Below are 12,383 nucleotides of genomic sequence, written 5' to 3'. Positions count from 1 at the left end.
AAAAAAGTTACGCGACTCGACGTGGATGGCATTCGAACCCACGCGGGCAGAGCCCAACGGATGAGCAGTTCATCGCCTTAACTTCTCGGCCACCTCGTCCGCCTTGCAGGACACCCGTGCAGCTTACACACTAGTGTGGAAGACTGATTACTGGGAGAACAAAAAAGTTACGCGACTCGACGAGGATGGGATTCGAACCCACGCGGGCCGAGCCCAATAAATTAGCAGTCAATTCTTAACCTCTTGGCCACCTCGTCCGCATTGCACCCCATCCGTGCAGCTTAAACAGTAGTGTCGAAGACCGATCACTGGGAGAAGAAAAAAAGTTACGCGACCCGACGAGGATGGGATTCGAACCCACGCGGGCAGAGCCCAATGGATTAGCAGTCAATCGCCTTAACCTCTCGGCCACCTCGTCCGCCTTGCAGGCCACCCTTGCAGCTTACACACTAGTGTCGAAGACTGATTACTGGGAGAACAAAAAAAAGTTACGCGACTCGACGAGGATGGGATTCGAACCCACGCGGGCAGAGCCCAATGGATTAGCAGTCCATCGCCTTAACCTCTCGGCCACCTCGTCCGCCTTGTAGGCCGTTCGTGCAGCTTACACACTAGTGACGAAGACCGATCACTGGGAGAACAAAAAAAGTTACGCGACTAGACGAGGATGGCATTCGAACCCACGCGGGCAGAGCCCAATGGATTAGCAGTTCATCGCCTTAACCTCTCGGCCACCTCGTCCGTCTTGCAGGCCACCCGTGCAGCTTACACACTAGTGTCAAAGACTGATTACTGGGAGAACAAAAAAAAGTTACGCGACTCGACGAGGATGGGATTCGAACCCACGCGGGCTGAGCCCAATAAATTAGCAGTCAATCCTTAACCTCTCGGCCACCTCGTCCGCATTGCATCCCATCCGTGCAGCTTAAACAGTTGTGTCGAAGACCGATCACTGGGAGAAGAAAAAAGGTTACGTGACTCGACGAGGATGGGATTCGAACCCACGCGGGCAGAGCCCAATGGATTAGCAGTCCATCGCCTTAACCTCTCGGCCACCTTGTCCGCCTTGCAGGCCACCCGTGCAGCTTACACACGAGTGTCGAAGACTGATTACTGGGAGAACAAAAACAAAGTTACGCGACTCGACGAGGATGGGATTCGAACCCACGCAGGCCGAGCCCAATAAATTAGCAGTCAATCCTTAACCTCTCGGCCACCTCGTCCGCATTGCACCCCATCCGTGCAGCTTACACACTAGTGTCGAAGACCGATCACTGGCAGAAGAAAAAAAGTTACGCGACTCGACGAGGATGGAATTCGAACCCACGCGGGCAGAGTGCAAGGCATTAGCAGTCCATCGTCTTAACTTCTCAGCCAGCTCGTCCGCCTTGCAGGTCATTCTTGCAGCTTACAAACTAGTGTCGAAGACCGATCACTGGGAGAACAACAAAATTTACGCGACCCGACGAGGATGGGATTCGAACCCACGCGGGCAGAGCCCAATAATTAGCAGTTCATCGCCTTAACCTATCGGCCGCCTCGTCCGCCTTGCAGGCCACCCGTGCAGCTTACACACTAGAGTCGAATACTGATTACTGGGAGAACAAAGAAAAAGTTACGCGACTCGACCAGGATGGGATTCGAACCCACGCGGGCCGAGCCCAATAAATTAGCAGTCAATCCTTAACCTCTCGGCCACCTCGTCCGCATTGCACCCCGTCCGTGCAGCTTACACACTAGTGTCGAAGACCGATCACTGGGAGAAGAAAAAAAAGTTTCGTGACTCAAAGAGGATGGGATTTGAACCCACGCGGGCAGAGCCCAATGGATTAGCAGTCCATCGCCTTAACCTCTCGGCCACCTCGTCTGCCTTGCAGGCCATTCAAGCGGCTTACACACTAGTGTCGTAGACAGATCACTGAGAGAACAAAAAAAAACTTACGCGACTCGACGAGGATGGGATTCGAACCCACGCGGGCAGAGCCCAATGCATTAGCAGTCCATCGTCTTAACCTCTCGGCCAGCTCGTCCGCCTTGCAGGCCATTCGTGCAGCTTACACACTATTGTCGAAGACCGATCAGTGAGAGAACAAAAAAAAGTTACGCGACTCGACGAGGATGGAATTTGAACCCACGCGGGCAGAGCCCAATGGATTAGCAGTCCATCGCCTTAACCTCTCGGCTACCTAGTCCGCCTTATAGGCCATTCGTGCAGCTTACACACTAGTGACGAAGACTGATTACTGGGAGAACAAAAAAAAAGTTACGCGACTCGACGAGGATGGGATTCGAACCCACGCGGGCTGAGCCCAATAAATTAGCAGTCAATCCTTAACCTCTCGGCCACCTCGTCCGCATTGCACCCCATCCGTGCAGCTTAAACACTTGTGTCGAAGACCGATCACTGGGAGAAGAAAAAAGGTTACGTGACTCGACGAGGATGGGATTCGAACCCACGCGGGCAGAGCCCAATAAATTAGCAGTCAATCCTTAACCTCTCGGCCACCTCGTCCGCATTGCACCCCATCCGTGCAGCTTACACACTAGTGTCGAAGACCGATCACTGGGAGAAGAAAAAAAAGTTACGCGACTCGACGAGGATGGGATTCAAACACACGCGGGTAGAGCCCAATGGATTAGCAGTCAATCGCCTTAACCTCTCGGCCACCTCGTCTGCCTTGCAGGCCAATCGTGCGGCTTACACACTAGTGTCGTAGACAGATCACTGGGAGAACAAAATGAGTTACGCGACTCGACGAGGATTGGATTCGAACCCACGCGGAATGAGCCCAATGGATTAGCAGTCCATCGCCATAACTCCCCGGCCACCTTGTACGACTTGCACCCCATCTGTGCAGCTTACATACTAGTGTCGAAGACAGATCACTGGGAGAACAAAAAAAATTTACGCGACTCGACGAGGATGGGATACGAACCCAAGCGGGCAGAGCCCAATGGATTAGCAGTGCATCGCCTTAACCTCTCGGCCACCTCGTCCGCTTTGTAGGCCATTCATGCAGCTTACACACTAGTGACGAAGACCGATCACTGGGAGAACAAAAAAAGCTACGCGACTCGACGAGGATGGGATTCGAACCCACGCGGGCAGAGCCCAATGCATTAGCAGTCCATCGTCTTAACCTCTCGGCCACCTCGTCCGCATTGCACCCCATCCGTGCAGCTTACACACTAGTGTTGAAGAGCGATCACTGGGAGAAGAAAAAAAAGTTACGCGACTCGACGAGGATGGGATTCGAACCCACGCGGGCAGAGCCCAATGGATTAGCAGTCAATCGCCTTAACCTCTCGGCCACCTCGTCTGCCTTGCAGCCCATCCGTGCAGCTTACACACTAGTGTTGAAGACCGATCACTGGGAGAAGAAAAAAAAGTTACGCGACTTGACGAGGATGGGATTCGAACCCACGCAGGACCAGCCCAATGGATTAGGAGTCAATCGCCTTAACCTCTCGGCCACCTGGTCTGCCTTGCAGGCCATTTGTGCAACTTACACACTAGTGTCGTAGACAGATCACTGGGAGAACAAAATGAGTTACGCGACTCGACCAGGATGGGATTCGAACCCACGTGGAATGAGCCCAATGGATTAGCAGTCCATCGCCATAACCTCCCGGCTACCTCGTCCGACTTGCACCTCATCTGTGCAGCTTACATACTAGTGTCGAAGACCGATCACTGGGAGAACAAAAAAGCTACGCGACTCGACGTGGATGGGATTCGAACCCACGCGGGCATAGTCCAATGCATTAGCAGTTAATCGCCTTAACCTCTCGGCCACCTCGTCTGCCTTGCAGGCCATTCGTGCGGCTTACACACTAGTGTCGTAGACAGATCACTGGGAGAACAAATTGAGTTACGCGACTCGACGAGGATGGGTTTCGAACCAACGCGGAATGAGCCCAATGGATTAGCAGTCCATCGCCATAACCTCCCGGCCACCTTGTCCGACTTGCACCCCATCTGTGCAGCTTACATACTAGGGTCGAAGACCGATCACTAGGAGAACAAAAAAAGCTACGCGACTCGACGAGGATGGGATTCGAACCCACGCTGGCAGAGCCCAATGGATTAGCAGTCTATCGCCTTAACCTCTCGGCCACCTCGTCCGCCTTGCAGGCCACCCGTGCAGCTTACACACTAGTGTCGAAGACTGATTACTGGCAGAACAAAAAAAAGTTACGCGACTCGACGAGGATGGGATTCAAACCCACGCAGTCCGAGCCCAATAAATTAGCAGTCAATCATCAACCTCTCGGCCACCTCGTCCGCATTGCACCCCGTCCGTGCAGCTTACACACTAGTGTCGAAGACCGATCACTGGGAGAAGAAAAAAAAGCTACGCGACTCGACGAGGACGGGATTCGAACCCACGCGGGCAGAGCCCAATGCATTAGCAGTCCATCGTCTTAACCTCTCAGCCAGCTCGTCCGCCTTGCAGGTCATTCTTGCAGCTTACACACTAGTGTCGAAGACCCATCACTCGGAGAAAAAAAGTTACGCGACTCGACGAGGATGGGATTCGAATTCACGCGGGCAGAGCTCAATGGATTAGCAGCCCATCGCCTTAAGCTCTCGTCGTTCCTCGTCCGCCTTGCAGGCCATCTGTGCAGCTTACACACTAGTGTCGAAGACCGATCACTGGGAGAACAAAAAAGTTACGCGACTCGACGAGGATGGGATTTGAACCCACGCGGGCAGAGCCCAATGGATTAGCAGTCCATCGCCTTAACCTTTCGGCCACGTCGTCCGCCTTGCAGGCCACCCGTGCAGCTTACACACTAGAGTCGAATACTGATTACTGGGAGAACAAAAAAAAAGTTACGCGACTCGACGAGGATGGGATTCGAACCCACGCGGGCCGAGCCCAATAAATTAGCAGTCAATTCTTAACCTCTCGGCCACCTCGTCTGCATTGCAGCCCATCCGTGCAGCTTACACACTAGTGTTGAAGACCGATCACTGGGAGAAAAAAAAAAGTTACGCGACTCGACGAGGATCGGATTCGAACCAACGCGGGACCAGCCCAATGGATTAGGAGTCAATCGCCTTAACCTCTCGGCCACCTGGTCTGCCTTGCAGGCCATTCGTGCGGTTTACACACTAGTGTCGTAGACAGATCACTGGGAGAACAAAATGAGTTACGCGTCTCCACCAGGATGGGATTCGAACCCACGCGGAATGAGCCCAATGGATTAGCAGTCCATCGCCATAACCTCCCGGCCACCTTGTCCGACTTGCACCTCATCTGTGCAGCTTACATACTAGTGTCGAAGACCGATCACTGGGAGAACAAAAATAGTTACGCGACTCGACGAGGATGGGATTCGAACCCACGTGGGCAGAGCCCAATGGATTAGCTGTCCATCCCCTTAACCTCTCGGCCACCTCGCCCGCCTTGCAGGCCATTCGTGCAGCTTACACACTAGTGTCGAAGGCCGATCACTGGGAGAACAAAAAAAAAGTTACGCGACTCGACGAGGATGGGATTCGAACCCACGCGGGCAGAGCCCAATGGATTAGCAGTCAATCGCCTTAACCTCTCGGCCACCTCGTCTGCCTTGCAGGCCATTCGTGCGGCTTACACACTAGTGTCGTAGACAGATCACTGGGAGAACAAAAAAAAAGTTTCGCGACTCGACGAGGATGGGATTTGAACCCACGCGGGCAGAGCCCAATGGATTAGCAGTCCATCGCCTTAACCTTTCGGCCGCCTCGTCCGCCTTGCAGGCCACCCGTGCAGCTTACACACTAGAATCGAATACTGATTACTGGGAGAACAAAAAAAAAGTTACGCGACTCGACGAGGATGGGATTCCAACCCACGCGGGCCGAGCTTAATAAATTAGCAGTCAATCCTTAACGTCTCGGCCACCTCGTCCGCATTGCACCCCATCCGTGCAGCTTACACACTAGTGTTGAAGAGCGATCACTATGAGAAGAAAAAAAAGTTACGCGACTCGACGAGGATGGGATTCGAACCCACGCGGGCAGAGCCCAATGGATTAGCAGTCAATAGCCTTAACCTCTCGGCCACCTCGTCCGCCTTGCAGGTCATTCTTGCAGCTTACACACTAGTGTCGAAGACCCATCTCTCGGAGAAAAAAAGTTACGCGACTCGACGAGGATGGGATTCGAACCCACGCGGGCAGAGCTCAATGGATTAGCAGCCCATCGCCTTAAGCTCTCGTCGTTCCTCGTCCGCCTTGCAGGCCATATGTGCAGCTTACACACTAGTGTCGTAGACAGATCACTGGGAGAACAAATTGAGTTACGCGACTCGACGAGGAGGGGTTTCGAACCAACGCGGAATGAGCCCAATGGATTAGCAGTCCATCGCCATAACCTCCCGGCCACCTTGTCCGACTTGCACCCCATCTGTGGAGCTTACATACTAGGGTCGAAGACCGCCCCGCCGCGGTGGTCTAGTTGCTAAGGTACTCGGCTCCTGACCCGCAGGGCGCGGGTTCGAATCCCGGCTGCGGCGGCTGCATTTCCGATGGAGGCGGAAATGTTGTAGGCCCGTGTGCTCAGTGTTGGGTGCACGTTAAGAACCCCAGGTGGTCTAAATTTCCGGAGCCCTCCACTACGGCGTCTCTCATAATCGTATAGTGGTTTTGGGACGTTAAACCCCACTTATCAATCAAGGGTCGAAGACCGATCACTAGGAGAACAAAAAAAAAAGCTACGCGACTCGACGAGGATGGGATTCGAACCCACGCTGGCAGAGCCCAATGGATTAGCAGTCCATCACCTTAACCTCTCGGCCACCTGGTCCGCCTTGCAGGCCACCCGTGCAGCTTACACACTAGTGTCGAAGACTGACTACTGGCAGAACAAAAAGAATGTTACGCGACTCGACGAGGATGGGATTCAAACCCACGCAGTCCGAGCCCAATAAATTAGCAGTCAATCCTTAACCTCTCGGCCACCTCGTCCGCATTGCACCCCATCCGTGCAGCTTACACACTCTTGTCGAAGACCGATCACTGGGAGAAGAAAAAAAAGCTACGCGACTCGACGAGGACGGGATTCGAACCCACGCGGGCAGAGACCAATGCATTAGCAGTTCATCGTCTTAACCTCTCAGCCAGCTCGTCCGCCTTGCAGGTCATTCTTGCAGCTTACACACTAGTGTCGAAGACCCATCACTCGGAGAAAAAAAGTTACGCGACTCGACGAGGATGGGATTCGAACCCACGCGGGCAGAGCTCAATGGATTAGCAGCCCATCGCCTTAAGCTCTCGTCGTTCCTCGTCTGCCTTGCAGGCCATCTGTGCAGCTTACACACTAGTGTCGAAGACCGATCACTGGGCGAACAAAAAAGTTACGCGACTCGACGAGGATGGGATTTGAACCCACGCGGGCAGAGCCCAATGGATTAGCAGTCCATCGCCTTAACCTTTCGGCCGCCTCGTCCGCCTTGCAGGCCACCCGTGCAGCTTACACACTAGAGTCGAATACTGATTACTGGGAGAACAAAAAAAAGTTACGCGACTCGACGAGGATGGGATTCGAACCAACGCGGGCCGAGCTTAATAAATTAGCAGTCAATCCTTAACCTCTCGGCCACCTCTCCCGCATTGCACCCCATCCGTGCAGCTTACACACTAGTGTTGAAGAGCGATCACTGGGAGAAGAAAAAAAGTTACGCGCCTCGACGAGGATGGGATTCGAACCCACGCGGGCAGAGCCCAATGGATTAGCAGTCAATCGCCTTAACCTCTCGGCCACCTCGTCTGCCTTGCAGGCCATTCGTGCGGCTTACACACTAGTGTCGTAGACAGATCACTGGGAGAACAAAAAAAAAGTTTCGCGACTCGACGAGGATGGAATTCGAACCCACGCGGGCACAGCCCAATGGATTAGCAGTCCATCGCCTTAACCTCTCGGCCACCTCGTCCGCCTTGTAGGCCATTCGTGCAGCTTACACACTAGTGACGAAGACCGATCACTGGGAGAACCAAAAAAGCTTCGCGACTCGACGAGGATGGGATTGGAACCCACGCGGGCCGAGCCCAATAAATTAGCAGTCAATTCTTAACCTCTCGGCCACCTCGTCCGCATTGCAGCCCATCCGTGCAGCTTACACACTAGTGTTGAAGACCGATCACTGGGAGAAGAAAAAAAAAGTTACGCGACTCAACGAGGATGGGATTCGAACCCACGCGGGACAAGCCCAATGGATTAGGAGTCAATCGCCTTAACCTCTCGGCCACCTGGTCTGCCTTGCAGGCCATTCGTGCGGCTTACACACTAGTGTCGTAGACAGATCACTGGGAGAACAAAATGAGTTACGCGACTCGACCAGGATGGGATTCGAACCCACGCGGAATGAGCCCAATGGATTAGCAGTCCATCGCCATAACCTCCCGGCCACCTTGTCCGACTAGCACCTCATCTGTGCAGCTTACATACTAGTGTCGAAGACCGATCACTGGGAGAACAAAAAAAGCTACGCGACTCGACGAGGATGGGATTCGAACCGACGCGGGCAGAGCCCAATGCATTAGCAGTTTATCGTCTTAACCTCTCGGCCAGCTCACCCGCCTGGCAGGTAATTCTTGCAGCTTACACACTAGTGTCGAAGACCCATCACTCGGAGAAAAAAAGTTACGCGACTCGACGAGGATGGGATTCGAACCCACGCGGGCAGAGCTCAATGAATTAGCAGTCCATCGCCTTAAGCTCTCGTCCACCTCGTCCGCCTTGCAGGCCATCTGTGCAGCTTACACACTAGTGTCGAAGACCGATCACTGGGAGAACAAAAAAGTTTCGCGACTCGACGAGGATGGGATTCGAACCCACGCGGGCCGAGCCCAATGGATTAGCAGTCCATCGCCTTAACCTCTCGGCCACCTCGTCCGCCTTGCAGGTCATTCTTGCAGCTTACACACTAGTGTCGAAGACCCATCACTCGGAGAAAAAAAGTTACGCGACTCGACGAGGATGGGATTCGAACCCACGCGGGCAGAGCTCAATGGATTAGCAGCCCATCGCCTTAAGCTCTCGTCGTTCCTCGTCCGCCTTGCAGGCCATCTGTGCAGCTTACACACTAGTGTCGAAGACCGATCACTGGGAGAACAAAAAAGTTACGCGACTCGACGAGGATGGGATTTGAACCCACGCGGGCAGAGCCCAATGGATTAGCAGTCCATCGCGTTAACCTTTCGGCCGCCTCGTCCGCCTTGCAGGCCACCCGTGCTGCTTGCACACTAGAAACGAATACTGATTACTGGGAGAACAAAGAAAAAGTTACGCGACTCGACGAGGATGGGATTCGAACCCACGCGGGCCGAGCTTAATAAATTAGCAGTCAATCCTTAACCTCTCGGCCACCTCGTCCGCATTGCACCCCATCCGTGCAGCTTACACACTAGTGTTGAAGAGCGATCACTGGGAGAAGAAAAAAAAGTTACGCGACTCGACGAGGATGGGATTCGAACCCACGCGGGCAGAGCCCAATGGATTAGCAGTCAATCGCCTTAACCTCTCGGCCACCTCGTCTGCCTTGCAGCCCATCCGTGCAGCTTACACACTAGTGTTGAAGACCGATCACTGGGAGAAGAAAAAAAAGTTACGCGACTTGACGAGGATGGGATTCGAACCCACGCATGACCAGCCCAATGGATTAGGAGTCAAGCGCCTTAACCTCTCGGCCACCTGGTCTGCCTTGCAGGCCATTCGTGCGACTTACACACTAGTGTCGTAGACAGATCACTGGGAGAACAAAATGAGTTACGCGACTCGACCAGGATGGGATTCGAGCCCACGCGGAATGAGCCCAATGGATTAGCAGTCCATCGCCATAACCTCCCGGCCACCTCGTCCGACTTGCACCTCATCTTTGCAGCTTACATACTAGTGTCGAAGACCGATCACTGGGAGAACAAAAAAAGCTACGCGACTCGACGAGGATGGGATTCGAACCCACGCGGGCATAGCCCAATGCATTAGCAGTCAACCGCCTTAACATCTCGGCCACCTCGTCTGCCTTGCAGGCCATTCGTGCGGCTTACACACTAGTGTCGTTGACAGATCACTGGGAGAACAAATTGAGTTACGCGACTCGACGAGGATGGGTTTCGAACCAACGCGGAATGAGCCCAATGGATTAGCAGTCCATCGCCATAACCTCCCGGCCACCTTGTCCGACTTGCACCCCATCTGTGCAGCTTACATACTAGGGTCGAAGACCGATCACTAGGAGAACAAAAAAAGCTACGCGACTCGACGAGGATGGGATTCGAACCCACGCTGGCAGAGCCCAATGGATTAGCAGTCCATCGCCTTAACCTCTCGGCCACCTCGTCCGCCTTGCAGGCCACCCGTGCAGCTTACACACTAGTGTCGAAGACTGATTACTGGCAGAACAAAAAAAAGTTACGCGACTCGACGAGGATGGGATTCAAACCCACGCAGTCCGAGCCCAATAAATTAGCAGTCAATCCTTAACCTCTCGGCCACCTCGTCCGCATTGCACCCCATCCGTGCAGCTTACACACTAGTGTCGAAGACCGATCACTGGGAGAAGAAAAAAAAGCTACGCGACTCGACGAGGACGGGATTCGAACCCACGCGGGCAGAGCCCAATGCATTAGCAGTCCATCGTCTTAACCTCTCAGCCAGCTCGTCCGCCTTGCAGGTCATTCTTGCAGCTTACACACTAGTGTCGAAGACCCATCACTCGGAGAAAAAAAGTTACGCGACTCGACGAGGATGGGATTCGAACCCACGCGGGCAGAGCTCAATGGATTAGCAGCCCATCGCCTTAAGCTCTCGTCGTTCCTCGTCCGCCTTGCAGGCCATCTGTGCAGCTTACACACTAGTGTCGAAGACCGATCACTGGGAGAACAAAAAAGTTACGCGACTCGACGAGGATGGGATTTGAACGCACGCGGGCAGAGCCCAATGGATTAGCAGTCCATCGCCTTAACCTTTCGGCCGCCTCGTCCACCTTGCAGGCCATTCGTGCGGCTTACATACTAGTGTCGTAGACAGATCACTGGGAGAACAAATTGAGTTACGCGACTCGACGAGGATGGGTTTCGAACCAACGCGGAATGAGCCCAATGGATTAGCAGTCCATCGCCATAACCTCCCGGCCACCTTGTCCGACTTGCACCCCATCTGTGCAGCTTACATACTAGGGTCGAAGACCGATCACTAGGAGAACAAAAAAAAGCTACGCGACTCGACGAGGATGGGATTCGAACCCACTCTGGCAGAGCCCAATGGATTAGCAGTCCATTGCCTTAACCTCTCGGCCACGTCGTCCGCCTTGCAGGCCACTCGTGCAGCTTACACACTAGAGTCGAATACTGATTACTGGGAGAACAAAAAAAAGTTACGCGACTCGACGAGGATGGGATTCGAACCCACGCGGGCCGAGCTTAATAAATTAGCAGTCAATCAATAACCTCTCGGCCACCTCGTCCGCATTGCACCCCATCCGTGCAGCTTACACACTAGTGTCGAAGACCGATCACTGGGAGAAGAAAAAAAAGCTACGTGACTCGACGAGGACGGGATTCGAACCCACGCGGGCAGAGCCAAATGCATTAGCAGTCCATCGTCTTAACCTCTCAGCCAGCTCGTCCGCCTTGTAGGCCATTCGGGCAGCTTATACACTAGTGACGAAGACCGATCACTGGGAGAACAAAAAAAGCTACGCGTCTCGACGAGGATGGGATTGGAACCCACGCGGGCCGAGCCCAATAAATTAGCAGTCAATTCTTAACCTCTCGGCCACCTCGTCCGCATTGCAGCCCATCCGTGCAGCTTACACACTAGTTTTGAAGACCGATCACTGGGAGAAGAAAAAAAAGTTACGCGACTCGACGAGGATGGGATTCGAACCCACGTGGGACCAGCCCAATGGATTAGGAGTCAATCGCTTTAACCTCTCGGCCACCTGGTCTGCCTTGCAGGCCATTCGTGCGGCTTACACACTAGTGTCGTAGACAGATCACTGGGAGAACAAAATGAGTTACGCGACTCGACCAGGATGGGATTCGAACCCACGCGGAAAGAGCCCAATGGATTAGCAGTTCATCGCCATAACCTCCCGGCCACCTTGTTCGACTTGCACCTCATCTGTGCAGCTTACATACTAGTGTCGAAGACCGATCACTGGGAGAACAAAAAAAGCTACGCGACTCGACGAGGATGGGATTTGAACCCACGCGGGCCGAGCCCAATGCATTAGCAGTTTATCGTCTTAACCTCTCGGCCAGCTCGCCCGCCTGGCAGGTAATTCTTGCAGCTTACACACTAGTGTCGAAGACCCATCACTCGGAAAAAAAAAGTTACGCGACTCGACGAGGATGGGATTTGAACCCACGCGGGAAGAGCTCAATGGATTAGC

General features: G+C 53.6%; 30 non-coding genes across 30 annotated transcripts; all 30 read right to left on the bottom strand.

Annotated features, from left to right (window-relative positions):
• Nucleotides 1-336: 336 nt before the first annotated feature.
• On the bottom strand, nucleotides 337-418 carry TRNAS-GCU (transfer RNA serine (anticodon GCU)). Its single transcript has one exon. It is a non-coding gene; the product is annotated as a tRNA-Ser (tRNA).
• An 80-nt stretch (nucleotides 419-498) lies between these two features.
• Nucleotides 499-580, bottom strand: TRNAS-GCU (transfer RNA serine (anticodon GCU)). Its single transcript has one exon. It is a non-coding gene; the product is annotated as a tRNA-Ser (tRNA).
• A 79-nt stretch (nucleotides 581-659) lies between these two features.
• Nucleotides 660-741, bottom strand: TRNAS-GCU (transfer RNA serine (anticodon GCU)). Its single transcript has one exon. It is a non-coding gene; the product is annotated as a tRNA-Ser (tRNA).
• Nucleotides 742-980: 239 nt separating this feature from the next.
• On the bottom strand, nucleotides 981-1,062 carry TRNAS-GCU (transfer RNA serine (anticodon GCU)). The gene has a single exon. It is a non-coding gene; the product is annotated as a tRNA-Ser (tRNA).
• Nucleotides 1,063-1,785: 723 nt separating this feature from the next.
• TRNAS-GCU (transfer RNA serine (anticodon GCU)) lies at nucleotides 1,786-1,867 on the bottom strand. Its single transcript has one exon. It is a non-coding gene; the product is annotated as a tRNA-Ser (tRNA).
• An 81-nt stretch (nucleotides 1,868-1,948) lies between these two features.
• Nucleotides 1,949-2,030, bottom strand: TRNAS-GCU (transfer RNA serine (anticodon GCU)). Its single transcript has one exon. It is a non-coding gene; the product is annotated as a tRNA-Ser (tRNA).
• An 80-nt stretch (nucleotides 2,031-2,110) lies between these two features.
• Nucleotides 2,111-2,196, bottom strand: TRNAS-GCU (transfer RNA serine (anticodon GCU)). The gene has a single exon. It is a non-coding gene; the product is annotated as a tRNA-Ser (tRNA).
• Nucleotides 2,197-2,915: 719 nt separating this feature from the next.
• Nucleotides 2,916-2,997, bottom strand: TRNAS-GCU (transfer RNA serine (anticodon GCU)). The gene has a single exon. It is a non-coding gene; the product is annotated as a tRNA-Ser (tRNA).
• Nucleotides 2,998-3,076: 79 nt separating this feature from the next.
• Nucleotides 3,077-3,158, bottom strand: TRNAS-GCU (transfer RNA serine (anticodon GCU)). Its single transcript has one exon. It is a non-coding gene; the product is annotated as a tRNA-Ser (tRNA).
• Nucleotides 3,159-3,238: 80 nt separating this feature from the next.
• On the bottom strand, nucleotides 3,239-3,320 carry TRNAS-GCU (transfer RNA serine (anticodon GCU)). Its single transcript has one exon. It is a non-coding gene; the product is annotated as a tRNA-Ser (tRNA).
• Nucleotides 3,321-3,400: 80 nt separating this feature from the next.
• Nucleotides 3,401-3,482, bottom strand: TRNAR-CCU (transfer RNA arginine (anticodon CCU)). The gene has a single exon. It is a non-coding gene; the product is annotated as a tRNA-Arg (tRNA).
• A 561-nt stretch (nucleotides 3,483-4,043) lies between these two features.
• On the bottom strand, nucleotides 4,044-4,125 carry TRNAS-GCU (transfer RNA serine (anticodon GCU)). Its single transcript has one exon. It is a non-coding gene; the product is annotated as a tRNA-Ser (tRNA).
• A 559-nt stretch (nucleotides 4,126-4,684) lies between these two features.
• TRNAS-GCU (transfer RNA serine (anticodon GCU)) lies at nucleotides 4,685-4,766 on the bottom strand. The gene has a single exon. It is a non-coding gene; the product is annotated as a tRNA-Ser (tRNA).
• Nucleotides 4,767-5,006: 240 nt separating this feature from the next.
• TRNAR-CCU (transfer RNA arginine (anticodon CCU)) lies at nucleotides 5,007-5,088 on the bottom strand. Its single transcript has one exon. It is a non-coding gene; the product is annotated as a tRNA-Arg (tRNA).
• A 240-nt stretch (nucleotides 5,089-5,328) lies between these two features.
• On the bottom strand, nucleotides 5,329-5,410 carry TRNAS-GCU (transfer RNA serine (anticodon GCU)). Its single transcript has one exon. It is a non-coding gene; the product is annotated as a tRNA-Ser (tRNA).
• An 81-nt stretch (nucleotides 5,411-5,491) lies between these two features.
• Nucleotides 5,492-5,573, bottom strand: TRNAS-GCU (transfer RNA serine (anticodon GCU)). Its single transcript has one exon. It is a non-coding gene; the product is annotated as a tRNA-Ser (tRNA).
• Nucleotides 5,574-5,654: 81 nt separating this feature from the next.
• On the bottom strand, nucleotides 5,655-5,736 carry TRNAS-GCU (transfer RNA serine (anticodon GCU)). Its single transcript has one exon. It is a non-coding gene; the product is annotated as a tRNA-Ser (tRNA).
• A 241-nt stretch (nucleotides 5,737-5,977) lies between these two features.
• Nucleotides 5,978-6,059, bottom strand: TRNAS-GCU (transfer RNA serine (anticodon GCU)). Its single transcript has one exon. It is a non-coding gene; the product is annotated as a tRNA-Ser (tRNA).
• Nucleotides 6,060-6,711: 652 nt separating this feature from the next.
• Nucleotides 6,712-6,793, bottom strand: TRNAS-GCU (transfer RNA serine (anticodon GCU)). The gene has a single exon. It is a non-coding gene; the product is annotated as a tRNA-Ser (tRNA).
• Nucleotides 6,794-7,353: 560 nt separating this feature from the next.
• TRNAS-GCU (transfer RNA serine (anticodon GCU)) lies at nucleotides 7,354-7,435 on the bottom strand. Its single transcript has one exon. It is a non-coding gene; the product is annotated as a tRNA-Ser (tRNA).
• Nucleotides 7,436-7,674: 239 nt separating this feature from the next.
• Nucleotides 7,675-7,756, bottom strand: TRNAS-GCU (transfer RNA serine (anticodon GCU)). Its single transcript has one exon. It is a non-coding gene; the product is annotated as a tRNA-Ser (tRNA).
• Nucleotides 7,757-7,837: 81 nt separating this feature from the next.
• TRNAS-GCU (transfer RNA serine (anticodon GCU)) lies at nucleotides 7,838-7,919 on the bottom strand. Its single transcript has one exon. It is a non-coding gene; the product is annotated as a tRNA-Ser (tRNA).
• Nucleotides 7,920-8,159: 240 nt separating this feature from the next.
• On the bottom strand, nucleotides 8,160-8,241 carry TRNAR-CCU (transfer RNA arginine (anticodon CCU)). The gene has a single exon. It is a non-coding gene; the product is annotated as a tRNA-Arg (tRNA).
• Nucleotides 8,242-8,799: 558 nt separating this feature from the next.
• TRNAS-GCU (transfer RNA serine (anticodon GCU)) lies at nucleotides 8,800-8,881 on the bottom strand. Its single transcript has one exon. It is a non-coding gene; the product is annotated as a tRNA-Ser (tRNA).
• A 237-nt stretch (nucleotides 8,882-9,118) lies between these two features.
• On the bottom strand, nucleotides 9,119-9,200 carry TRNAS-GCU (transfer RNA serine (anticodon GCU)). Its single transcript has one exon. It is a non-coding gene; the product is annotated as a tRNA-Ser (tRNA).
• Nucleotides 9,201-9,441: 241 nt separating this feature from the next.
• TRNAS-GCU (transfer RNA serine (anticodon GCU)) lies at nucleotides 9,442-9,523 on the bottom strand. Its single transcript has one exon. It is a non-coding gene; the product is annotated as a tRNA-Ser (tRNA).
• A 402-nt stretch (nucleotides 9,524-9,925) lies between these two features.
• Nucleotides 9,926-10,007, bottom strand: TRNAS-GCU (transfer RNA serine (anticodon GCU)). The gene has a single exon. It is a non-coding gene; the product is annotated as a tRNA-Ser (tRNA).
• A 240-nt stretch (nucleotides 10,008-10,247) lies between these two features.
• On the bottom strand, nucleotides 10,248-10,329 carry TRNAS-GCU (transfer RNA serine (anticodon GCU)). The gene has a single exon. It is a non-coding gene; the product is annotated as a tRNA-Ser (tRNA).
• A 559-nt stretch (nucleotides 10,330-10,888) lies between these two features.
• Nucleotides 10,889-10,970, bottom strand: TRNAS-GCU (transfer RNA serine (anticodon GCU)). The gene has a single exon. It is a non-coding gene; the product is annotated as a tRNA-Ser (tRNA).
• A 241-nt stretch (nucleotides 10,971-11,211) lies between these two features.
• TRNAS-GCU (transfer RNA serine (anticodon GCU)) lies at nucleotides 11,212-11,293 on the bottom strand. Its single transcript has one exon. It is a non-coding gene; the product is annotated as a tRNA-Ser (tRNA).
• Nucleotides 11,294-12,383: the final 1,090 nt, after the last annotated feature.

This window comes from Rhipicephalus microplus, chromosome X, assembly GCF_043290135.1.
Source record: "Rhipicephalus microplus isolate Deutch F79 chromosome X, USDA_Rmic, whole genome shotgun sequence".
NCBI classification, from domain to species: Eukaryota; Metazoa; Arthropoda; class Arachnida; order Ixodida; family Ixodidae; genus Rhipicephalus; species Rhipicephalus microplus.
This window is presented reverse-complemented; position numbering and strand designations above follow the sequence as displayed.